Here is a 24,693-nt window from a genome sequence, read left to right as displayed (position 1 = left end):
GGCTGTTATCTGGATGCCATGGGTTTCCAAAGGCTGAGTATTCTTTGTCCCTTTCTTTTTGCTTTCATTCTTTAGAACAGAAGCAATTTTGGTTCCCTTCTGGTCTTTGCAAAGCAGAAGTGCATGAAGCTTAATATGATCCTGCTTGCCCTTCTGCCACTGCATCCAACTTGTTTTACATTTTTGTGGAATTCGGAAGCAGCAGCCTACATCTGGATGTGAGGCACAATAATGGACAACAATATTAGTGAGTCTAGCATGGATGGGAGAAGAATGCTAATTCATCTGAAAGGGAAGCAAGGAATCTTCTGATTTTTACCCCTAGTGGTATTCCTTCCAGAGTGATGGGAGGGATGAAGGAAGCTTGGAAGCAGTGACTTCCAAACACTTCAGAAGAGGGAGGGGGAAGGAGGAGGAGAAACCATTTAACTTTTTCAAAACTTTCATGCCAAACTGGCTGGTGGCAACAAACCCTTCTCCTATCCCCAAGCTTTGGCCCAAAGTATTCCATGCATCTGCTGTTTATACATGGGTCCCTATTCACCAGGATCCCAAAGTGCTTCTACAGGCTTATAAAAATAATCCTATTTCCTTGGCTAGCTTCCCAGAACATCAGTACTGTTGATTCCTCCAGGACATAACTGGGGAGACTATCCCCCAAGAGACATCAAGCACTCTAGTCAGTTTGTAATGCTTATGGGTGTTCTCCTCCCTTCCCCAACTCACCTCTTTTCCCAATTGAAAGAACATTTTGCTGTGCAGCTTTTAGACAGAGGCTGTTCTGCAGCCCAGAAATCATGCCTTCCTTAAGAACACTGTGTGTTAAGGTATGCCTGTGCTAGCGTTTTTTGTCCCTTTTACTAATTTGTTCCACTTCAGTGTTTTTGTTTAAAGCACAATTTTGCTTTGAAGTTACATACATTCATAGCATAGAAACAAGAAAAGAATATCTCAGTGGAATTCTGAAGTAGTGAAATTAGAAATAACCCCCTTCTCTCTCATCTTATTTAATTATCAAGATTCTATGGGAAGAGACTGCCTGGTTCGATTTCTTCCATGTCTCATTAACTTTTAAGACTGGCCCTTTCAGGTTTTGGGGCAGAAGTCTACTGTCCCATTCAGTAAAATGAGTAGGTAGGCAGCAATATGTACAAATGGGGTACATTGCCCCCTCAAATACAAGTTCCCCTACGCCACCCCAACCTCAGTAAAAATTTCATTTAGTACCCAAATTTTTAGACCAAGACATTGAAAATGGTTCACATCCAGAACTCTGTTCTGCTGTGTTCACACTTTCTTGATCCTTTTCTTTGGATGCCTAAACTATATTTTTAAATACTTATCTATCTGAAGTTTTCAGCCACTGCAATAGTAGATTTGGGAGTGAAAGAAAATTTCACAGAGAGGGAAAATTCTTATTTGGGGAATAACACCCTTATAGGTCCTATAACCACACCCCTGCAGAAAAGATCCTAAATAGCAAGGCTGACCTACTGCATTTAAAATAAATGAAGTAATGTTCACCGCCATCTAAGAGTTGGGGAGAAGTCCATTCGCATTTCAATTTAAAAGGGGAAAGAAAGAGGGGCCTGCATAATGACGCGAATGAGGGACATTAAGAAACATTATCCAGTCAAATTGTAGGCTTAATATTTCTTGAACAAAGAAATGTCTTGGATGCAAAGAAAATTAGTGAAGGCTAATCAGAGACCATCAGGGTCCGATCATGGGATGAAAAACGTATTCTACTAGGCTCAAGACCGAATTGCACACACATGGGACAGATGTTGGAAAAGTGAGCTGGTGCAGCTGTAGCTTAAGCACTGTGTAAGCTTTTTTAGTTTGGGACACCATCGGCCTCTCAAAGGCTTTGTAGAACTCTGCTTGAAAATGAAATGAGGTACATATGGAGACCTACATGCATATAGTTTTCTCAACAGCTTTTGCACATGACTGCTAAATGGAACTTGAGCATTCAGAGGTAGTATACCTCTGAAATAATAGATAATGGGGCCGGAGCTGTTGACCTCCTGCTCTTGTTGTGGCCTTCTCGGTAGTATCTGTCTAGCTTCTGTTAGAAATAGGATGGTAGGGTAGTCTGACTCTTGGTATGATCCATACACACAAACGAACGATTGTCAAAAAGTTGCTGTATATTTGATTGAAGAAAATAATGATGGAGCACCGCTCTCAAAAAAGTCTTCAAAAGTAAAGTACAAATAAAGTCTCATTATTTTCTTCAATCAAATATACAGCAACTTTTTGACAATCGTTCGTTTGTGTGTATAGATACTCTACAAGTATTCTGGGTCTTGGTATGATCCAGCAGGACTATTTATAGGTTAATACAGATGCAAATTGAGAATAAAATTATAATCTATAGAAAAACAAAGTTAAAAAGTTAAAAACTTGGCATTATATGAAATTTCCTTTGACTAGAAGCTGACTGCTTTGAGTGTCTCTGCTGTCACTGTGAGAAGGTCCTCCATAGTACATGTGGCAGGGCTCAGGTCCATAGTTTGCTTTCCTCCACACTCACATGTCTTGGACTCCACTTTGTAGCCCCATTTTTTAAGGTTGGCTCTGCATCTCGTAGTCCCAGAGCAAGGCTGCAGCCGGGGCAGGAGGGTTAGGGGTTCAACCCCCCCCCATTTTTTTTACAAGTTTCTTTAAAAAATGGTTTACTAGTGAATTTTAACTGGTTAACCAAATCCCCATGAATGTCCACTGAAGTTTATTGATGGAGCCTGATTTCTAAATTATTTTTGCTTTATGGAACTACTCTTCATGATTCACTAAAAAAAAAAAAGGTTTACTCCCCACCTGAATTTTTTTCTGGCTTCGACCCTGTCCCAGAGCACAGTCTGTTCAGCATCTTCCCAGTTGCTCAGTCTTCTGTGTACCCAGAAGGGAGTTTCTCATCCAGTATCAGCCACTGATTGAAGTTCCGGGTTTTAACCTGCCACTTTTAGACTTTTGCTTGCTGAGGTGTTTCTGTGATCTTAGAAAGATCTTAGATCTTAGAAAGCTTTTTCTGGATTTAAGGCATTGGCTGATTTGAGTTAACTTAGCTATGAATTTCTCGATAAAATTAGCATACTATCCCATTCATAAATCAAATGATTCACTCATTTATGTTTTTATGAAGGACCTACATGAAAAATTTAGATGGAGTGGAAGGTCTTATTCAGTTGATATGAAACAGAAAGCTTTCCAACCCTGAAACAAGGGTTGCTTAGGACTAAAATGCTTAGGACCAGAAGTGTTTGGGATTTTGAAAATTTTTTTGGAATACATGTATTTGCGTATACATATATAAAAAGTTATCTTGGCAACGGGACATAGCTCTAAAGAAGAAATTCATTTATGCTTCAAATACATCTTATAAACGTAGTCTGAAGTTTAATTTATACAATATTTTAAATAATTTTGTGATGAAATAACATTTGTGTATATTGAAGCATCAAAAAGCAAGATATTACTTTCTCAGCCATCCATGCGGATAGTTTCTGATTTTGTGAGTATTTAGGATTTTTGAATTCCGGATAAGGGATGCTCTACCGGTATCAAAGACTTTTCATTTTCAGTCCATGGGTCAAGTTAAATTAACCTGGCATTTCCCAATATGAAATGTATTTGTACAAGTATGTTTCTGCATTCTCAGTTAAAATAGACACAAGGGAGGGAACAGGGAGAGATGAAAGCTTTGCCCATTTCTGGATGCAACTTGTGAATAAGCAGGTACAATCAAAACAGAAAAAACATTGGAGACTCTTTGTGCTTCTAGAGTCTTGTTTTCACTTCTGTGAATTCAAGGCAATCCTTTGTAAGACAACTTTGTTGGCATGGTTGGGTGTATGGTCCATATAAGGTATGCAGATTGAGTAAATTTCTCTTATTCTCCATTGTTTTATTTTGCTGTTATTTCTAACTGGCACAAGTTTCATTTTGCTTGTCTTGGAAATTGCAAAGCAACTGAAGCCCTGCCTCTTGATGCCCAAAGTCTTATATAACAACACTGTCAGCTTCTAAGATTTCACCAGGTATTCTTGGCACGCTTTCAAGCATATTGATGCAGCCGCAAGGGCTGGAAATATGTGCTTTTCCAATGCGAAAAAGAAGAAAGAAAATGGTGTTAGAGAACTGTATCTTTATTTTGGAACTTTGCTGTCTTCTGCAGTATCATACTATATTCCAGATGATCATTTTCAGTAATTCCACTCTAATTTAGTTAGGTTTCTGACATTTTGGTAAAATTGAATGCTTATATAGAGCTATCTAGTTTGTGTGTGTGTGTGTATATATTTGTATGTACAGGTTAGCAAAATCTTTTGTGATATTATCCTATACAAACAACATCATATTTTATTCTTTGACTTCTGTTTCTTAACATTTTTGTACAAAATCACATAAGAAGTAGATGCTATTGTGTGATTGAGTCTTGGTTCTTGTCCTGCCTTGGTTCGGCTACTGAATCTCTTTCCTGCAGTCTCCTTTGGGATTGATCAATTGCACCAGGGAGAGACCTGTTGACCATTAGTATGGCATGGAGGCCAAAAGCTTCATTATGCCACACATGTGCCATTACAACTTTCTTTCAGCATACAGCCTACCCTCCAACTGTCCTAGTTTGGCAGGGAGAGTTCTTATTAATCCTCTGTTTTCCTACTTCAGGTGCTTTTAAATTTTCCAATTTCACTCTCTTCCTCCCACGTTCCTCCTTTGGCCTCATCTTATTCCCATTACTGTTAACTGAGTTCAAAGTGCATAAGAAATTTACACTCAATTAAGGCTGGATCTACAATGCCATGTACAGTAATGCAGTTCGAATCTGTACTATCTGGTCAGTGAAGACCCATATAATGCAGTTCAACTGTATTGAACTTCATTATATGAGTCTACGGCCCCATCTACACTGCCATATATAATCCAGATTATCTACTTTGAACTGGATTATATGGCAGTGTAGACTCATATAATCCAGATCAAAGCAGATAACCTGGATTATATACGGAAATGTAGATGGGACCTACATTAACCATATAATGCCGGTTCAAACTATGTGATAGTTTAGATCAGTGTTTCCTGGCCTTTGGTCCTCCAGGTGTTTTGGACATCGATTTCCACAATTCTTAATGACTGGTAAACTGGCTGGGATTTCTGGTAATTGAAGTTCAAAACAACTGGAGGACCAAAGATTGGGAATCACCGGTCTAGATCCAAGCTAACTCAGCAGGGGATAAAATGTATATTTTTATTTTATTTTTCTCTCAAATTCTTTAATATTTTTATATTAATGTCCTTTTTTTACTTCTTGTTGTTATGCTTGTAACATAAATAAAATTATTGTAAAAAAATCTTACTTTTCCCGGGGGGGGGGGGGAATCATCCAAACCCAAATTACTTCAGCATTTTTCCTTCTAGCCCATTTATCCTTTTTCATTAATAACTTTTGCCATTTTAACCACTCTTTGGTGTTGTTTGACCACATGTTTCCAAAATGTCTTATGTGACAAGTCAGAGGATATGTTACAACCAGAGTTCGTAAGTATTATTTTTCATAAGATGACAGTTCCCAGAATCCCCCTGCCAGTAGTAAAAATAGTAATAAATAAGCCACTTTTATAAAAATCTGGACACTCTTACAGCAACTGTTGAATCACAAAGCCTGCCAGTGCTGTCCAGAAACCCTTCCTGGATGCTGCATTGCTGCCACGATGCAGCTGTTTCATTTTGTTTCGGCACATCCCGCATTTTTCGAAATGTTTTGCCAAAGGACAGGATCATGGAGAATGTATCCTAAAATCCTTGATTGAGGGGGTGGAACAATTTCTGAACCCTGATAACCCTTCAGTGTTAAAATTAACATCCCATCAAATGTCTCCTTTTTCCTCATTAGGCTAATATTCCCACACTATTATTACATTTTTGCATAGCAAAGCTTTGTCTGTAATGAACGTAGTAATTTCTAAATGCCAAGACTCTCCCCTGCCTTTTGTTTCTCCAGCAAAGTAATACTGCTGTTCTCAATACTCAAAATTGAATACGCTAGAATCCAGTATTACATTTTTCCATCATGATGCAGAATATTTAAATACTGCCTTAGAAATCCATAATGAAAAACAGATATGTTTTAATAGTATGGGTTGAGCATGCATTATGTGGAATGCCAAAATTTGACATACTCCAAAATCCAAAACTGTCCATATGAGATAGTGACACCTTTGCTCTCTGATGGTCCAGAGTATAAAAGGTTTGTTCATACACAAAATTATTACAAATATTGTGTGTAAAATTACCGTCAGGCTGTGCATATAAATAAATTTTGTGTTTAGATTTGGTTCCCATCTTCAAGAAGTGTTGTGATTTACATATTCAGGTATTCCAAAACCCAAAACACTTATTTAATTATTTACTCTGTTTATACCCTGCCTTTCTCTACCCCGCAAGGCGGCTTACACAGAGACAATTATTCCATGCCTTAAAACATATACAATTTAGAAATTAAAATTAAATTAGATAAAAATCAAACATAATAAACATTTAAAAACATTACAATACATAAAAATTGCACCATCCACAGTCTTAGTCCAAGCCTTCCATATATATTCCAAAGCTGTCATTGCACTGCTGTATTCACTAAAATCTTGATCCCACAGCCAAGTTTTTACCTTTCTTCTAAGGCTAAGAGGGAGGGGGCTAATCTAATGTCGCTGGGAGGGGAGTTCCATAGCTGAGGGGCCACCACAGAGAAGGCTCTGTCTCTGGTTTCCACCAGTCGCGCCTGTGAAGGAGGCAGGACCAAGAGTAGGGCCTCCCCGAATGATCTTAATCTCGTTTTAGATAAAAGACATTCAATTTGAACTTTTGGCAGCATGTTTTTTAATCTGACTGGTTAGATTTTAGTTGTTCCATTTTTTAAAAAGTTTATTAGGAAAAATGGTTTTGTGGCATAATAGCACAAAAATGAAGAAACATAGGAGATGGTGTTGGAGATCTTGGATGCCGGGAAAATTATTGTATGTAGACTAGTCCTCTAACTTCCAAAGCCACACTTACATGCTACCCAGGTCGTGCCATTTTAGAAAATTTAGCTGTAATGTCCTAGCATTTGGAAGTGGGAACTATGAACTTCCTACTTTCACCCAAGAAGATTCAACTTGCCAATGTTCTGAATTAGCTTTGAATTAGAGGGCAGCATGCTATAGGCTATATTTCAGAAGAAAAATGGGTAAAATCACTTCTGAATATTCCTCACCTAAGAAAACTCAATGGAATGCATAGGTCAGTCGGCGATTTGAAGGCCATACACACACATCTTCTGTGACACGCAGCCTGATTTTAAAATATGTAACCATTCACATGCATTTCTAGTTCTTCTTGGTTGGTTCTCTATCCAGTAGCCCTTACCCTCAAGCCAACCGTAATTTTACAGTCTCGGGACATCTCTGGCTTTCTCCCCACCTGTTACAAGTAAAAAGAGAAGAAACAATACTGAAAACAATATCAGTCCCATAAGTAGAACAAGTCCTGATGATGTCACATAGGATATGGGGGGAGGAAAAGGAATCTGGGAAGTTTCTTCCCGCATAATTGAATTAGTAGGGAAATGTTTTGGCAGAACATTGTGTATCCACAGCACTTTGTCACCCGGACAACATCTTGGTGGGGAATTTCAGGCAGCTGCCTATACTGGGTGTGGAAACGAGAGGTCATCTCACACTTTTAACTCCTTCACACGGAGCTAAAGAAAACACTTCTGCCCACATTGCACTGAGGCTAGAAGATACTGTCAACTTGCTTAGGGCATATTAAATCTGTGGAACTCTCTTCTACTATAAAGAACAGAAGTAAAACTCAGATTAAAACATGGTGGGACATATTTGTGGGAGCCGGGAAACTTAACCACTATTATACAGAATGCTTAGATTCTTCATAAACATGCTTTTAAAAATGACAGAGCTTGATTTCACAATAAGTTGTCGGATGCATTCAAGTCTATTAAATGCAGCCGTTTTCACCACATGAAATGCTTTGAGGTGCTTTTCAAAATGGTTGTGAATTATTTCTGGTGAACTTGTATAGAACATCAGCTCTTTTTTTTCCTGGCACTTATTTCTTGAAAGCTAGACCCAGGCTATAGTCACCTCTCCCCCCCTCCCCCCCCCCCCCCCCGGGTGATTCCTTTCTCCTACTAGTTCTTCATTTCGTATCTTCTACCATGCTACATTTTGTAGTTGGAACATGCCTTTTTATAACCAGACTCTTCTCAAGGCCTCTTGTGCAAAGGCTTCTCCTGGCCACGGTACCCTTCAAGTCAATTTTCTGAAGTTATTGCTACCACCAAAGTCTCCCAGCTTAGTAATTACAACTTCTGAAGTCCAGCATGCACCCAACAAGGCCATTAAACAAGACTTGGGGCTCTTTACTGTTTTATAAGATGCCTTTTGTATCAATAAAAATATAAAAAATCCAAAATTGTGATGATATTTTACTAGGCCAACTAAAAGGCACAAAAACATTACAGTAGTTCTTCAAGTTCTCTGGTTTCTTTGGCAAAGATGTTAAAATCGTACCGGAGAATAAAAGTGATGGTGTTAGATTTACAGGTCTACATCTTGTTTTATTTGGTGTTGAATGTGGTCTAGAGAGGGAATTGAGGCAGGTAAAAGCTTTACTTCTTGACTATGCGAGGACTGGGGACAAAAGCAGTAAAGACCAAGTTATGAAATCTTGGTTCTATTAACAGCAAAAAAGTAATATCTTTTGAAGTTGTCTCTGTCCAATAAGAGCCTGTATATCACTTTGTAGGCAGAGTACAGTGAGTCCCAAAAGAAGCCTTTGCAATGTTATATCTGGAGACATGTTTAGGTGTAACTGTTAAATCATATCAGTAATCACCAAATTCAGATTGTTATACCTATGTTGCATGTAAAAACATCAGCGAGTAAGTCACAATCTCTTTTCTCCATCTAGCTTATGATTCCCTTGTTAGAGTTAAGTTTAAATGTCTTGACATCCAAAAATGAAGACCCCCCAAATTCAAAAGATAGCATTAATAAATCAATCAAAAGGTGCAAAATACCCTATGTAGCTTTCAACTCTCACTGTTTTCTTCATTGAGGCAAGATACTAACAATCATATAGGAACCAAAAGATATTGAAGTCATGTGCCTGCATCATATTTGATTTGTTTGCTGAAGAAACTGATTAAGGTGGTCTTGAATGCAGGTATTTTAGTGTAGTGACCTTAAACATAGTAACTTTCTATATATTACAAGAGAAAAACCACCATCAAATTTTCATTCCCTACAGGAAAGAAGAAAGGAGATTGTCTCAAGATGGGCTAGTCTTAGAGTAACATATAATGATTTGCTTTTTAGAATGCAACAGCTCAAACATACATTTCAGCTCTGTATACAACTAGGCATGGATCATATACACACTATTCAAAAGTCAAATACAAGGGCCCTATAGGAATGTGGTAAGGAGACACATAAAGTACATGAATATAATGGGTCTACCCTAGCCACCCTGAGTCCCCTTGGGTGAGAAGGGCAGGGTATAAATGCAGTAATAAATGCGGTAATTGCATTTAGGCCATAGTGGGATCACTTAAATGTACAGTTATGCATCTGGATTTTTTTATAAGATGTGAACTCAAGACTATGTGAGGACTGTGTTGCTGTGTTAGGGACAAAACTGCACCAAAAGATTCCTGCAACTTTTATCTTCTGTAAACTTTGAATTTATTCATTCTGGTTAGCGATATGTACACTGCTATCTCTTCCTACTTCCTTTGCCAGCAAAAAGGCCATAGTAGTCATCTGTACAACTTTGTCTCTAAGTGCCATATCACACTTCACTTTAAAGAGTAGGATTTTAAATCCTGTGGCTGCCTCTTGCAGAATTCTGAGGTTTGTAGTTTCCGGAGGGGGTTTTCTCACCTAGAGAAATCCTAGGCTTCACTAAACTACAAGCCTCAGAATTCTGCAGGAGGTTTTAAAGTGGGATGCCAACTTAAAATGGAATGAAGTGTAGTGTGATGAGGTCTTAAGATGTTTCTCAGTTCTGTCAAAAACAATTCTGGTGGTATTATTGGAATCAGCAGAAGTGACTAGACCAGGCTTCCATGTGGGAAGTTGAATCTTTTGCTTCAGGCATTAAATCAGGCATGTTCAAACTTTGACCCTCCGAGTGTTTTAAACTTTAACTTCCAAATATCTCAGCCAGCTTACCAACTGTTAGGAATTGTTAGAGTTGAAGTCCAAAACATCTGGAGGGCCAAAGTTTGCCCATGCCTGTACTAGATTGAGAGAAGTGGTGGATTGATCTCGCAGTCTATCTACCATTGGATTGCCAGCATGACATCTCCCTGCTCTGCTCTCTAATGCTTGCTGTGTTCATGAAAGAGAGAGAATTCAATGGCTGGAGATTAGGCTTGATCGATCCATGAAAAATTTGATTCTAAACTCGTTTCAATACTAGAGGGGGCAGTTTTTTCGTTTTTGTTGCTAATAACGAATTTGGCCCCCAAAATTTTTCGAAATTAACGAAAATTCGTTATTTTCTAAATTAATTCGTTAATGGCGGACGCGCATGCGCGGTGGCCCAAAAACAGCCCGAAGGGGGGGGGACTTAGGGGGCTCTCCCGCCCTCATTTTTTGAGTGATCTTCTTCAAACTTGGTACAGTGGTAGAACACATTTAACACTGATAGCTCACCAAAATGTGGAACGTTTCCCTTATCCTCTGATTTTTGGCAAATTTTCATAGCTTTTATAATAAACCTTTTTTTAATAATTGCAGTAATCTGTTCCTGGTTTGAAAGTCTTATTTCCTGTTAAATTGGGTTGTCTTTACTGTGAAAGTCATTGTTCTACTTCAGAAACTTTGTTTTTGTGGCTGAAACTTTGTTAAATTGGTGTGTGTGTGATATATATTGTGTATATATATATATATATAGTCCCTGCTTGTGTGTGTGTGTGTGTGTGTGTGTGTATAGGTAAAGGTAAAGGTTTCCCTTGACATTAAGTTCAGTCATGTCTGACTCTGGGGGTTGGTGCTCATCTCCATTTCTAAGCCCAAGAGCCAGTGTTGTCCATAGACACCTCCAAGGTCATGTGGCCGGCATGACTACATGGAGTGCCATTACCTTCCCAGAAACACCCAGAAAATGGGAATTCCAGACAGGAAACAATCAGGGCCAGCTAATACCTCCCAACAAAGGATTCCCCCAGGTAGGAAGCAGCCAGGCTTTGAAGCTGCAAGGCTATTCAATGCTAATCAAGGTGACCAATTGCAACATTCACACTTGCCTCCCACAGACAAGAGTTCTTTCTCCCACCCTGGACCTTCCACAGATATATAAACCCCACTTGCCTAGCTTCGCACAGACGTCAAAACCTCTATGTCTGCCACAGATGTGGGTGAAACGTCAGGAGAGAATGCTTCTGGCACATGGCCATAGAGCCCGGAATACATACCACAACAGTGTGATCCCGGCCATGAAAGCTTTCGACAACACAACCACAGTATCCATTCAAGTTCATGTAGCGTAGTATGGACTGGAGACCTGTATTGGGGGGAGGGAGGGTGCGAATCTGGGCCCCTGGGAGCAGCCGAGGACGGGCCTGGCCCACACCCCCTCGCATCCCGGGCCTCTTCCTTCCTCTTCCTTTTGTTATTTAAACTATATATTGTGAAATTATGGTGTGTTTTTTTTCATGCGTGTTCTGTGTTCAAGATAGGGAGACCAAAGAGGAAAAGCAAGGGAGGGACGGAGGCCCCAACACTTCCGGCTCCCATGCGAACTCCCCCCTTGTGTGCCTTGGAGGGTGGAGCATGCGCACTGGCTCTCCCTTTCTCTATGGCTCTTTTCAGGTCGCTTGGGAACCCGAAGTGCCTCCTCCCTTTGCCTTTGTGTCCAAGAAGGAGAGAAGGACGTTGCAAGGTTTGCATTGAGGGTGTTTCTCTGGTGGGTTTGGCTTGGAAGGGGGCTCATTAAGGCCCAATTAATTAATGCACTGAGCTGAGGCGAGGCGGCGGCGGCGGCCATTTCCCCCCTCCGTCTTCCTCCTCCTCCTCGGCCTCCTTCCCCCTCGCCCCCTCCCATTGGCTGAGCCTCCCATTGGCTGAGGGGCAAAAGGAAAGGAGTTTGGGTGCTTTGCAAAAGCTTTTTTTTCTTTTCGAAAAAAACGAAGAAATAAGAAAAAACGGCCTCTCGTGATTCGAAACCGCGATATCCAGACGTGTGGACAACCAAGGTTCGATATTGCTTCAAAACAATCGAAAAAAACGAATCAATAACGGTAAACGGGGAAAACGAATTATTTGAGCAAGCCTACTGGAGATGAGTCCTAAGGGTGCCTGAGTCTATCAGCTAGTGGCTGCTGTTTGGGAGCATCACTCTGCTTAGCTGCAGTGGCTAAAGTGCTGATTAAAATCATATAGTTTTTCAGATGCATTGTGGCATTCTTGTGGCTCTTCAGCCTCTTGTCTCAGTGCCTCACAATGACAAGGGACCGTGCCTCAAAATGCAGAGTTCTTTCTCAGGGTGAGGGATGGAGACCACATGGTGAAAGGGCCCAGGCATTTTGTAAACTGCAATATGAGTTTATGAAGAGATGCAATGGCGGGGTGGTGATGACATTTCCTGACCAATGTCAGTAAGAGAATGCCTTGGGCCGGCCATTATGATGGAAGTGGGAGAAGGAAAACTTGTAGATGTGGGGGTAGCAGCAGTGCCTTGGGGAAATCGTAAAGGAATCGTAATGGCACTGTTCCTTCTCATATGCAAGGCTCTTGTTTTGTTTTTTTATAGTTACAATACATTTTCCTTTTCCATTCCCTTCTCCCTCCCCACACCCACCCCACACCCCATATGCAAGGCTCTTGTGTGTTCCTTCTTTGGGCCTGTTTTCTGTCTAGATCTGGAGCACATTTCCTCAAAACCTATGGCACCATTTTCCTAGATAGTGGCCTCCTTCATACACAAGTTCCCAATTGGAGCTGCTCACAGCTGTTTATCTTGCTGTTCATTTTGGTTTATAAAAAACATTTTCCTCTTTTGGCAATCATCGAAAACTGTCTCCTGCTCTGGCTCTGCAGGCTTCCCACACATGCATACGGTGTGTGTCTTCCAAGAACCTGGAACTCTCATTAACTATGGAAGAACACACACCACACTTTCTTTTCTGGAGCTGATAGAGATTCAATATAACTTCAATGGATAAAGGGGGCCAGGCTCCAAATTCTGCCCCAAGTCTTGAAGATCTAGACATGTAGTAAAGAAAGGAAAAGAAAAGGTGTGTTTTATTCAAAAAGTGCGTGTTGGGGTCATTTACAGGCTAATTCTATGACCAAACACTAAGAATAGGTATTGTGCTCTTTGTGACAAGTGAGGCTCCCCATCAGCAAATAACTGAACACATATGCCATTCATTGCCATTAAAAAGATCTCAACTTTATTATTTAGCACCAACAAGACTTGACCCCAGTCTGGGTGTGGATCAATACATCAAATGACCCGCTTGCCAGCCAATAGAAACCAACCGGCCCAATCTGCATCCTAGATAGAACTGGAATGACAGGCATGGGACTCTTCACTGCATGGTTCTGCTGCCACCTGGGAATGAGGTAGGGTCCCATTGTGTCAAATGTCCTATAGGTGGGCCCATAATTGTGTCTGATGGGTATATAGCCCACATATCCCACTAACTTGATTTGGGCTCTATGCTAAAGCTGCCTAAAGTTGTCGCAAAGTGAATGATAGTACAACCAACTACAGTAAGCACAAATCACAAACAAAACAGAATTTGATGGAAGGTGGGCAGAGACAAATCACAAATTACAGTACGATCCTGGTTATACAACTTAAACATGGCTTTGTCCCCACTCAGGCTTATCCAGCTTCACATCCATCCAACATGATTGGTTGAATTTCCTTTTCTTACCCAGAACCTGCAAAACTCTGGAAAAGGAATCAGGATGTGCCATTGAAAATGGCATCTGTCTTGTTTTGCTCTTTCCAAGAAGCAGCATTCCTAATACATCAGAAATGATTGTGTACACGTGTGCAGGTATGCATTCTTTCCTTACTTTCCTTACACCAGAACAAATATACACTATAGAATTCTATTTAATGTAAAAAGCTAGCAAAAAGGATACAGTTGCGAGCAGAGAAGTACTTTAAAAACCACTATTTTCCGATCACAAATAAGTTTCAGGCATACTTCTTTTTGAAGGAATTCAAGATACGAGCAAACCTGTATTTGGAATTCCATTTTGCAGAGGAAGAGTTGCTAAAATACACAGTTTGAAGAGCAGGAATGAAGCAGATCCATTCCTTCCCCAACCCAATCGTGGGTACACATTGAGGCTGTTTTTGATACCTTCTGTCTCTCAACTGGCTGCACGAGTTGGATTGGCAGAGCCCCCAAGTGATGTTCCTGTCACCTGAAAGTTGCATTTGATAATTTAAAAGCACCAAAAGACTGGGCAAATCTACACACAGTGTTGACTCCCATGTGAAACCCTCACTTCATCTTGCTCTCATGGGTTAAACATTTTACCCCAAATTCATTCATTCTCTCTCTCTCTCTCTCTCTCTCTCTCTCTCTCTCTCTCTCTCTCTCTCGCTCTCGCTCTCGCTCTCGCTCTCGCTCTCGCTCTCGCTCCCCCTTCCTCCCTTCCTCCCTCCCTTCCTCCCCCCCTCTCTTTGCTTGTGTAACCTGGGGTTTGTGGGTTCTTTTTATGTGTGGTATGTGTCTCCATTTAATCCTAGTTTTGATTCTGTGGAGCCAAATGTACTTGTGCAATTGTAGCTACACCCTTTTCACACTGCTCGAGCCCTGCATGTGCCATGAGCTCACAGGAATCCCAGGCTATTGCTCTCCTCAAAAGGACTCTTGATCACTATTTGCTGGGCAGCAGCTCATCCTGATCCATTCAGCCAAGGCAGTAGTGGATTTCATGCTAATGAGAGCCTTCATACTGACTCCAGGCATGTGCCCTTATTCAATTCTAACTTGCATTTGGCTTGCAAAATTAGAGTCAGGCTCAAAACTCTAGTGTGCCATGAGATGACCTAAATCGGGCATGGGCAAACTTCGGCCCTCCAGGTGTTTTGGAATTCAACTCCCAGAAATCTCAGCCAGCTCTACCAGCTGTTAGGAATTGTGGGGGTTGACGTCTAAAACACTTGAAGGGTGGAAGTTTGCCCATGCCTGACCTAGATCAAACGTAAAAAGACATAGACTCAAGAAATGCTCAGAATAGTGCTGTCACTGATAGACTCTACCAGTATTTCTGGGAGAAGCATGCCATAGAGTCATGCTAGAGGACATATTTTGTCATATGTGGATAAATAAAACCACAGGTACCCGTCCTAGAGATATGGAGGTCATACTCTTAAATGTATTTTCATCTAGTGTCCTGATTCATTTATTTGTGGAATTTTGGTTCTTGGTCCAAGAGGAAGAAGAGAAAAAGACTGACTAGAGAAGATTTTGGCATATCTTCTATCTAATAAACCCAGTTTTCCACTTAAAGATACCAGAACATGGGATTTTCTTTGGAGCTTGCGTGTAAAAAAAAATCCTGATTAAACGGATAAGCTTTGAAAGTCTGGACGTTATGGGTTCAGTTACAAATTCTGAGAGTTTGAAGGACTGAGCCTTGCAAATTAGCATTGGATAGTAGGGGAGGTGAGCAGAATTCTCTTCCCAGATTTGGAAAAACTCTAATGGAGTGGAGGCAGGTGTGTAAGAGAAGATATGGGTGTTCAATGACTTGACAAAGCATTCCTGTGAGTGCATTCCTCATAAACATGATCACTTACTCCTTGCAAGAAGTTCTCCCTTCTACGTTTGGGCTTTTCCTAACTGTAAAGTGGCTGGAAATATCTTGGCCTGTGGAGCTAAATGTACTTGGGCAACTGCTACTATGCCTTCTTTGCGCTTCTAGGGCCCTGTATGTGCCATGAGCTCACAGGAATCCTAAGCCATTGCTTGCTGGCTCAAGTGTGGCGTGTGTTGCTGATTATGGTCTCCGCTGTGTCAAGAGCAGCCGGGACACTGTTTGTGGCTTCCTGCTCTGTTACTAAGGCAGAAAGTAGGTCATTGCCGGGAAAGTAAATGGGAAAAAGCTGTGAGGGTGGCACAGGGCAGCTGGCTGGGCTGGGCTGCATGCTCTCTCCCTCTAGCTGGGTTAACTCTTTATAATGACTCTAATGTGGAACAGAAGGTCAGACGTGATTTTGAGGTTACCTCAGATAACCTCCCCAAGGCAGACAAAAGGGCCTTTCAGCCAGCCCAGGCCTCCTGAGCCGGCACACTGAGCCTCCTCTGCTCACTCCTTCCCTCCTCCCGCTCACGGCTCCACTTCCTCTGCCAGCAGTAGGCTGGGATAGTGGTAGAACTAGACTGTTGCATGATGTGTGTGTAGAGTTTTCTAAAATAGCTATTGCTGGACCCGTTCTGGGGTAAAAACAGATAAAAAAGGAGGAGTTTGCCCAGAGATACAAACAGAAAAGAAGATGGGCTTTTGAAACACGCTAATTTCTCCTTGTAAAAGCCATCAGCAGCAAATGACAGCAGCCACAGCAAGGGGACAGCCTTCTTGAAATACACAGGATTATCTGAAGGTTACATCATTTTGTGGCTGTAGTTGTCATTTGCTGTCAAGTTGGCTTCAGGTTAGTGGCAGTGCTATGAATGAGGAACTGCCTGCAACCATATTTTGAAAATTCATTGAGGGCAGTGTAAAGTAGTAATTTGAGCATTGGACTATGACTCTGGAGACCAGGGATCAAAACCTCATTCAGCCATGGAAAACCACTTGGTGAACTTGGGTAAATCACACTCTCTCAGCCTGAGAAGAAGGCAATGGCAAATTCCTTCTCCCCATCGTCCTTTTCCCCTCTATCCAGGACTGTAGTGGGGCGGGGGGGGAGGGGCGCTAGGGGTTCAAACTCCCCTGAAAATTTTCAGGTTTTTTAAAAAAATCTGGTTTACTCAAGAATTTTAACTGATTCACCAAATCCCCATGAGTGTCCACTGAAGTTTATCTGTCTTGAATGTTGAATGTACACTGAAGTTTATCGATGGAGCCTGATTTCTAAAATATTTTTGCATTATGGAACTACTCTTCATGATTCGCTAAAAAAAAAAAAAAATTCAAACCCCCCCCCCTGAATTTTTTTCTGACTATGGCCCTGCCTTTATCTGTACCCCTTCAAAATCCATAGCCCTGTTGGTAACAGCTGATCTCCAGTTATAATACTCAAATGCCTGGCTTCCCAATTCTCTGTTTTTATATCACATTTTTTAAGGTTGGTGTTAAGATCATCTTTAAAACACTTTTGTTGTCCACGGACATTCCATTTTCTGTTCTTGAGCTGAGAATAAAGTAACTGCTTTGGGAGCTGGTGATGGGTACAAATTCCCTCTAAACACCTCTTGTCAAGAAAACCATGTAAATACTTCAGTTTAAGCAACAAGAAGCCTGGAAGTGGTCAAGGAGTTACACCACTGAGATGTCAAGAACATAAGTTGCGTGTAGGAATGGCACATTCCACATGAAAGGTTACGTGGATATGCTCCATGGTTGGCACCACATGCATTTGCGCCTCACCATCCTGGTATTACCAAGGTGCCTGAGTTACTTCTTGGGTGTCTTTCAAAATGTAATGTCTAAAGCGGTGTTGGAGAAGTACATACACTCTCTCAAAGCACATTTCCCAGTTGGTAATAAGTTCAGGTAGTGGAAGAAGAAGCAGAAGAAGAGGAAATTTGGCTAGCATTTTCAGAAGAGAGAGTTGGGAAGCGGGAGGAGAGGGAAGCACAAAGTGCTATTAGGGGGAAGGGATGACAAAGCCACCTCTTATTCCTGGTTCTTGCCTCTCCCCTTCTCTCAGCACAAAGTAAATTGTATACCCCAGCAGTGTTCAGTATGTGTGTGTGTGTGTGTGTGTGTGTGTGTGTGTGTTGGGGGAGTAGTGCTCCCTCTCCCGTTTCCCTCCCCTCCAAGAGCTGGTTTTCAGAGCTCTCTGCAGGAATAGGCCCCTCCTGTGCTCAGAGTAACCTTAGCCCCTCTGGGCTCCTGCCAAACAGATGCAGGGGACTGGAACAGGCCCAAGCGGAGCTCAGCGCTTGTGAGTATTTTAGGAAAGCTCAGCTCTGTGTGTGCGTATGCGTGCGTGTATTTAAAGGGACACTAATCTCTTTTCTTTATGTTAATTTTTTCTCTTTGTGGTTTCCTTCATTCCCTTTCTCTTTCCATCAGACTTTTAACCTCTCTCCCAGTGTTCATTCCTTTTCTCTCTCCCTTTTTCTCTCTTTCCAGGCATTGACAACACTTTCAGGTCATCAGAGAGTACACAGTAGGCATTAGAGAACCAAATTTCCTGGATTGTTCAAAACCTTTCCCTCGCACTCGTGCTTGATGTGGTCCTCTTCTTCCTCCCCAACTCTCACCTGCCCCCGCCCTGCCTCCAGTCTAAGCCCTAAGCTCATATTTCTGTTTATTGATTGATTCATTTTCTGAGAGAAACCACATTTTAAAATAACTTATTAAAAGCGGAGAAACAAAGGAGGAGATGCTGTCCAAAGCCCAGTGCAATTGGCAGCCTCAGTGCTTTGAGGGGCCCAGTTCGGGTAGTAGAGGCTCTACAGCTTTGTCCGTACAATGCATCAGCTCTCTGCACTATGCACAATATGTGAGGACGGAGGCCTTCCTGTAACATGTCCAATTGTGAAAAGTTGCATGTCCAGTTGCAGATGTCTATGTCTGTGATAGCTGAGTGGTCTGTTAGCTCTGGGACAGAACTGAAGACATGTTGCTTGGTCTGCCCTTGGAAACATTACTTTTTGGACTGTAAGTCCCAGAATTCTCCAGCCAGCACAGGTCCTGAATAAGTACCACATTGTTTTAGGGATTGTGGGAGCTGTTGTAAGAAAGGTCCTTTTTACAAGCTCTGTGTGGGTGTGATCTTTCTGTCCTAAAAAGGAAAGAATAAAACAGAAAAAGCCTGTTATGCGATTTTTTAAAATTCATGCATAGGAAAAATTTAAAAGCAGGACTGCCTTCTGGATTTTGTAAACAAACTACTGTATATACTCGAGTATAAGCCGACTCAAATATAAACCAAGGCACCTAATTTTACTACAAAAAAAACTGGGAAAACCTATTGACTCAAGCATAAGATGAGGGTGGGAAATGCAGCAGCTTCTGGTAAATTTCAAAAATAATAATAGATACCAATAAAATTACATTAATGGATGTATCAGTAGGTTAAATGGTTTTGAATACATAAAACTGTAATTTAAGATAATAATAAGACTTTAATAAGATAAGACTGTCCAATTCTGATTACGGTATATACTTGAGTATAAGCGACCCGAATATAAGCTGGCCAGCACCCTCACTCAAGTATAAGCCGAGGGAGGCGTTTTCAGTCCTAAAAGGGCTGAAAAACTTGGCTTATACTCGAGCATATACAGTACTTGGGACAGACATGCGTCTATCAAAAAAACTTGCCTCTTTGGACCTCAAAATGTACATTTCTGTTAAAAACTGGAAGTCAAAAATATTTCATTTCGAATTTCTGTTTTTCATTCCAAGTTTTTCTTATTTCAGTTTTCATATATCTTAAACTTTTTTTAGCCTCTAGACCAGGGGCGTCAATCTCATTTTCATCAAGGCATACATCAGCTTTATGGTTGCTTTCCAGGGACCGTTGAATCCATGGGCAGAGACTCTGGGCCAGCTAAAAAAAGTTAACATCGTGGTTGGCGTTCTTTGGTTTTTACCTCGTTTGGGTCCCCAGATGTTATTGAACAACAACTCCCATCACTTTTGATTATCCACCATGCAGACTGGGGATAAGTCTTGCAACCCAATTGCACTTGTGGCTTTGAGGTTGGGGAAAGGCTAAAGGACATTTAAGTGCCAGACATCATATCCACAAGCCTTGTATCTAAATTCAAACCCCACTCCCCTAACTGAACAGAACAAACTGCAGCCTTCCCAATGTTACTGTATCACGACTCCCATCAGTTCTAATCATGATATCTAATAATGAGGAATACAGAAGTTGTAGTTCAGCATTTAGAGGGCCACATAAAATGTCATGGAGGGCTGGATTTGGCCTCCAGGCCTTCTGCTCTAGACATTATGCCTTCACTACCTCAAGAATAAGAGTCCCTGGTAAAAGTACAAACTTTGTAAATATAAAGAAGAGTTCAGTAAAGCTAAGCACAGACTAAATAGTTCAGAGTGTGAATGCAAATGAGCTACTTGCTTTTGGGAATCCTGAGACCAGTGTAGCAGGCAACAGAGAGCCTAGTACTCTCCACTTCATACTTAAACCTATCAGTATTTGGCCTCATTTACATGGCCATACAATGCAGTTTGATACTGCATTAAACTGCATTATTTGAGTCTACATTGTGAATGTAATGAAGTTTCAATTATATGGCAGTGTGGATGGGGTCTTAGATTCCTTATATCCAGGACAATAAATGCTGTTATATCCTTATAGCCACGATTGTACATTCCATGATAAAGCCCCATAATAGAATCCAAGCCTGGCTGAAGACTGCCAGTTGCTCGGTTCCTGCAAAATCCATTTAGCACAACATGTAAGTAAACCTGACTCAGTGGATCAGAAAGGGCATACAGGAAGTCACCAACATTATAACCGGAGACAGTGACATGTGTTTGAAAACAAAGGATCAGCAAAAGGTATAATTGTAGGAACTGTTTTATTTTGAAGAAATAAAATTTGTTAGGCTTTTTGTGGTTTGGAGATGCTGCTACAGTATATTTATAGTGTTACAGTTTTCACTACATACTAGACTCCAGGAATGTTTATTCTCAAACATAGCAAGATTAATATGTGGTTCACTGGAAGGAAAACTTGGAAATAGTTGTGTTTTAAGAGTATATATTTTCCTCTAGGTATGTTACAAAACTACAATTTAATATATACACATAATTTCTTGTTGCTCGACCTCTCCTCCTTCCTGTTTGTTTGCTGGTTATATAGTCTGTTTGTCATTCTTGAGATATCCAAATCTAGGCTTCCAGCAGAGCTGGATTTCAGTGTACTCCCAATATACACATATTCTATAGATTCTCTTCCCTTTCTTTTCTAAACACCGGAAAGTAGCAGCCTTTCTATCTAGCAAATGTGTGTCTCAATACAAATGCTCTGGATGCTGAGACACAAGCATCCCAACATTCAAAGTGTAAATGCTGAGCTTTTTCTGAATGTCCAGTTTGAGAGTTCAAAGGAGGCTCAAGGAGCTTTCTGCTGTCATCCCCTTGTCTTCCTAGCTATGGTTTCAGCAACTCACCTTCTATAGTGAGTACTTCTAGAGTCCTGCTAGATCGTCTTTTTCTTCCAAAGATGGGATTGGGAGTGGATCTATATTGTTAAAGTATTGCAATTTGACACCACTTTAACTGCTATAGTTCAATACTATGGAATCATGGTAAGCAATAGCAATAGGGAGAATTCACCCTGCATGATACATCTGTATGTACCTGCTTTTTGTGTATAGTTGTGAAAGCTGGACAGTGAAGATAGCTGATAAGAAGATACTCACCATGTATGAAATGTCATACTGGAAGAGAGTTCTGTGGATGCTGTGAAACTGCCAAAAATCAAATAAATTGGTCATAGAGCAAATAGTCTGAACTCTCCCTTGAAGACAGGATGACTTAAACGAGACTGTCTTACATTGGCCATGTTATGAGAAGACAAGGCTCACTAGAAAAAACAATAATATTTGGTAAAGTAGAAGATGGTAGGAAAAAAAAGAAGACCGCATTACAGATGGATGAACTCAATCAAGGAAGCCTTGTCCCTGAGTCTGCAAGACCTGAGCTGGGCAGCTGAGGATGGGGTGGCTTGGAGTCCTAACATTCATAGGGTTGCCATACAGTCCTCTCTATGCATACAAGGCAAAGGGGAGACCAAACATCTCTATACAGTATTCTTTTTAAATTATTGTGTTCCTAAGAACACACCATTCACCGAGTTCTCTGCAATCTCCCAGGATTCTTTCATAGAGGAGTAGGATGAGAAGGGGGCTGGAAAATCATTTCAAGGCAGACAGAAACATAGTGTTGTTTAGCATCAGATGTGCAGCTCTTTGGTTTATAAACACAGGAAATTCCAGGTTTCGAATTCTGTGTGAAAACATATCTGAGTGTGCTGAGGACTACCAGCCACTTCAGGACCAGTGTTGTCCTGCCTGATGCTGTTGCTGCTGCTGCAAGGATGGGAGCCAGCAACTGGCTGTCTCCAAGGAAGGCCAAGTGCCCTTTCAAGAACTTTCACTACCCAAAGGCAAAAAGTGAGGCTGAGATATTCCTGCACTGACTGGCCCTCACTCATTTGAAGAGAGATTTAACTCCCGTCCTGTACATTTGAACAATCACTTCTCTCCTTTTATATACTCATTGGTTAAACCCATTTTACCTTTTGCATCACTTGATGTTCCTGTCTATACATATATTGAGAAGGCATATCTTTTTTCTGCTATCCAGTAAAAGAAAATGATCTTTCAATGGCCGGGGCCTTGCTACCTACCCTGTTGCTATACCGCCATTTTAGGGGAGCGCAGGGTTGGCGGTGTGTTCCCATCTCACTCCTGTTTCTGTCTCCTTTGCCTTCATCAAATGGCTGCAGCAAGCACAGGCTGCTCATAAAAACCTGGCTGCCAACAGGCACCCGGGCAGTGCCAAGTTTCCTCTTAAAGAGACAAACACCTTTTTCTTCCTGTGGGATTAACTGTCCAGCTGCAGCTAGGCAGCATAGAGGGCTTGGCTATAGCTTGAAGGCATCTTTTATACCACCCCTGCAACTGATCCTACTCAGTCTACATTTTGTTTTTCTCTTCCTTTTCCTTATGGCGTGTTTAGATTCCCAAAGAGCATGTTCGGGGAATCTGTTTTCTGTTACGTCCCGTCTTTTCATCATTACATCTTATTCTGTTGATCATGATTATTTCTACTGTTATTCTTATATCTTTAGTTCTTCGTATTCTTGTTGTTTAAAAAAACAGTCCAAGAACCAGAGGTCCTGCAATTCTCTTCTGGTGTGGAGACCTCCAACCCATGCAGCTGCATTACCAGTGCTTCTCTTGAACATGTTTATTCCCTCTAACTTGAACTTTAGGCTGTGACAGAATTTCATCTCAAGTTTAGACAGTTGCATCAGAGCAAAATTTGTTCAGTTCAAAAAAATCTGAACCGAACCATAATCTATACAATATATTAATTGACTTGGTCAGCTACCAAGGAAATAATTTCTGCAGCAGAATTTTGAATGACAGCACACCAAATAAAATCTTTTTCACCTTAGGGCCCCCCTCTGCCCACATCCTTAGTGGGGCCAGCACAGTAACCAAGGCTTTGATTCAGACTGTGATTAAAGTAATGGTGCAGTTCTGATTCTTTGCCGGGACAGAGGCGGGTTGGCAATTTCCTTGGACCATTTTTCTGCCATGGAGTAGTGCCATCTTGTGGCAGGTGTGTGTACTGCACCATTGCTTGGCCCTTCGCCTAACACAATAGCTGTTTACAACGGTGGCCCCTTGGCACTTCCTGCTTTCCATCAATCTTAATTCCCCACCGGTTATGATATTCCTCCCTCCTTCTTTTCTTTCAAGGCTGGGTTGATTCTGCTTTTGTAATCCTAGCCTTCAGAATATCTTTGCCTCTTATAAGTTGTATGCATTCTGAGTGTCTACATTCCTTCAATCTCAATTCTCCATTTCTGCTACTATTATTTTATCCTTTCCTCCTCCCTATCCTTGTCTCCATATGAATTGCCTGTTCTCTTCACAGTCTAGAGAAAAGCCTTCGTTCCAATCTCCCTGTTCGGTTTCCTTAGTTCCAAAATATACTTCGGCCTTATTCCTTTTCTTTATCTACTCCTTTGGAGTTTCTGGTTCTTGCCCTCCTGAGCTCTTCACCACCCCTTACAGTTGCCATCCCTTCCCTAACAGTGGCTGCCATGCTCCAGGGAAGCTTCACCCAGCTCTGCACCAGTGACCAGGAGCTCTGGAGGGGCTGATGGCAGGAATTGGTGCCAGCATTGTCTGGAGAGAGCGCATATCCCTCCGCCTCCTTCCCTGTCCCCTTGCCAATCAGAGGCCTCTGATTGTCAGTGCCCCAACCAGAAGGGTTAGGCAGACACAAAGTGCCAGCAGCTTCCCTTGGCTATGGACTGTAGAAGAGCAGGCCCAGGGCCAAAGTGTTGCTGTCTTTTCTTTTCCTTCTGTCTTTTGAAAAATATAGGGGGAGCAAATTTAGCAGCAAAGGAAGAGAAGAATTTTCATTTTGTAAAGGATCTCTTTCATCCGGAACCCAATGAAAGAAAGTGCATGTCTGAAAGCTGGGCACAGAATCCAGTGATTTTTCTCTGTAGAAGGGCTTTACTGATTCTATGGAATCAGAACACAAGAAACAAAACATTGATGGTAACAGGAAGCGTAGTTACCAAATGAAACATGAGTGGTTGCCTAGTTTTGCCCCCAATGTCTTCATGTCCTATACAAATTTCACCCTGAGCCCCAATAGATCACACTCCTCCCAATGTTACCCAATACTTCTGTTTCCCTCTGCAGTTCTTCTCAAAATGGTGGCATCTCATCAATTACTGTCACCGTTTTGAGGATGA

The 24,693-nt window shown here is 41.4% G+C and overlaps 1 protein-coding gene and 1 long non-coding RNA gene across 14 annotated transcripts in view; one reads left to right on the top strand and one right to left on the bottom strand.

Moving 5' to 3' along the window:
* The window catches only part of nfix (nuclear factor I X), a 303,800-nt gene that overhangs the window by 205,116 nt on the left and 73,991 nt on the right, over positions 1-24,693 (top strand). The gene's annotated exons all lie outside the window — the stretch shown is intronic.
* Positions 18,506-22,719, bottom strand: LOC134296444 (uncharacterized). Its single transcript, XR_010003191.1, has 2 exons — positions 22,600-22,719; positions 18,506-21,774 (listed from the first exon to the last, which is right to left on the bottom strand). It is a non-coding gene; the product is annotated as an uncharacterized LOC134296444 (long non-coding RNA).

The sequence above is a fragment of the Anolis carolinensis genome, chromosome 2 (genome assembly GCF_035594765.1).
Source record: "Anolis carolinensis isolate JA03-04 chromosome 2, rAnoCar3.1.pri, whole genome shotgun sequence".
In the NCBI taxonomy this organism is placed as follows: Eukaryota; Metazoa; Chordata; class Lepidosauria; order Squamata; family Dactyloidae; genus Anolis; species Anolis carolinensis.
Note: the sequence above shows the minus strand (reverse complement) of the source record. Positions and strands in the feature narration are given on the sequence as shown.